The sequence below is a fragment of the Perkinsus marinus genome (genome assembly GCF_000006405.1).
Source record: "Perkinsus marinus ATCC 50983 genomic scaffold scf_1104296941728, whole genome shotgun sequence".
NCBI lineage: Eukaryota > Perkinsozoa > Perkinsida > Perkinsidae > Perkinsus > Perkinsus marinus.
The window spans coordinates 199021-201464 of NW_003212397.1; positions in this window are offsets into that span (position 1 = coordinate 199021).

The window sequence follows — 2444 nt, forward strand, 5'->3', positions numbered from 1 at the left end:
CTCGTTGAGGCAGACGATATATTATGTAATCGCCCCTCACTCTCGGGCTTATGTTTAGTGTTCATGTTGTGTTGTTACACTCGAAATGAAGAGTTCTATGATGTATGTCTCATGCAAGTCCTTGCGTGGCGACATAGGCCCTGTTTCATAGGAGCAAATTGCCCCTTGAACTCAAGTAACGTCTTTAGTATACTGTACAACTTGAGTATCAAGTAGCCCTAAGTGGCTCAGTTACAAAATAGCAAAGGAGCAAATAGCAAAAAAGTGCCAATTAGCTGGAATGTACATTCCCTGCGGCTTTTGCTGTTGTGCTAGTGTGTAAAAACGCTATGGCTGATATACAGAAGAGCAAAGTAGTAAAATTCACTTTACAAATACGCAAACTTGCCGTTTTGTATAACAGAAGCTGCTCGAATGAATATCGTTTGCTTGTTTATATTTCAGAAAATTGCTAGAATATATAAAAGTTGCCGCTATGTGAAGTGCTACTATGTAACAAAATTGAGCAATTTTGCTCAAAGAAGGGGCAAAACTATAAATTGCTCCTTCTACCATTGAGCAAATTGCTACTTTTCAGAGGAGCAATTTGCCGCTTTACGAATGGGCAACCCCGCAATGGAGCAAATTTTTGCTGTTCTGCAATCGGAAGAAGAAACTGAAATTTCGCACACGAGATTCGAGCCTTGGTGGGTTGTTGGTGATTGTGTTGAGCATTGCATTATAGTTTCGAAGTCTCTGAGTGGTGACTATTTTTCGAAGTTCTTTGGTTCTGCCGATATAGATAAGTATAGTTGCAGCACTGGGAGAATGATTGATGGACTATTGTAAGTGGTAGTAGGTCGTTAGTAAAGACTTACATTCGTTAAGGGTTCGTTGGATTTTCATATTTTCCACATCATTGCAGTTCGCACATGGTCACAGAAGGACGAGTGAGAGGATTTGTGTTTACGTGGTAGTTCGTATTGGGCGGAATCACTCGTACTGAGTGATTCGAGATCACTTATTTGGATCAACGTGGATCACTCATCTGCAGTGCAGTGCTGTATTGCAGGCACCCCAGTGGTGTCCATGCGAGATGCCGTGACTTTCATACACGCATCCTGATCCCTACGTGGCCTACTGCATGCGAACCAATATGCTCTTCGGTAGTCTGAGCAAATACTGGTCACCGGAGAAAGATGCCCCTCGCGAACGTCGAAATTATCGAGGAATTTCCTCTTTCAAAGAGGCAGGCTGGCTTAGCAGTGCTAAGTTAGCACTCCGCATCTACCCGGCGCTGAACAAGTTCTCCCGAGGTACCAGATGTGATGAGATAGTGCGAAAGAACTCGCCTAACAACAATGCTATTTCATTGGTGGAGGAGTATGAGAGCCACGCGGCAAAAGAATTGCAGCACAAGCGGTCGAAAGAGGACGAGCGTGAGGAATCGAAATAGTTTCTCCCATCACTGGAGACTAGCGACCATGTACGCACTCGCAATAAGGTAGGCACCTCAGTGGTGCTCAGCTGTTGTAGCTGCTACAAGTAGCTGTCTCGGTGATTGGTAGAGAAAAATTGGACGTTTCTCTGAGAAACTTTCTCAATATGCTTCTCTTGTAACCCTTAATAGTATCTCTATGAAGGCTCTCTAGTGGTGCCCGGGAGCGAATAGTGTGTGCGGGGGGCTGTAGAGTTCATAATCAGTAATTTAGTCCGTGTTGCGTTTCCCCTGTACAATCCTTCGACACCTCTGCAAAGTCTATAACAATAGCTCCACGAAGACGCTCCGATGAGTGCCACTGCCCATGAGCAAATGTTTCTCGTGCAGAATGTCAAAGTTGCCCGTAATGCTTACGTAATGCCTACTTGAGGGTTTAACTTGTGGGTATTGTTGACTCGTCAATACGTACAATCGTACCAAACCATGAGACAAAACTGATACGACGCAAAAAGAGAGGATGCTCGAAGATGGGACTCAATTTAACTATTATCTCATCTGATTCAAGCGCGACGTGCAAGAGCAATAATGTGTTTGGTATTCAGCATTGATCATGACTCGCGCTGTCTTCGGAGTGAATGATATATCTCACTAGAGTGCTATCACGCTTTGACCCGATACTAAGTGACTCACTTGGAGTGAGACACAAAGTGTGACACCTTTGATAGATAAGATACTTAGTAAGTGCACAGGGCATGAACATGTTCTGGAGCATAAGATATAAGGCGTAATACCGTAATCGAACGAGAACGCTATCCCATGTTTGCTCGATTGTATATTGCTCGTACGAACAATGCAAAATGACAAGTTTGCTAATAACGCTAACAGATACGCAGTTTGAGCGAGTGAGCAAAACGCTAGTATATATTCCCGCAGGCGTAAGTTACAAGAGAGCAAATAGCCGAAACATAAAAGTAGCGCAGCGTTGTCACATACCGGCAACTGCCAAGTTGTATATTTCATGCAG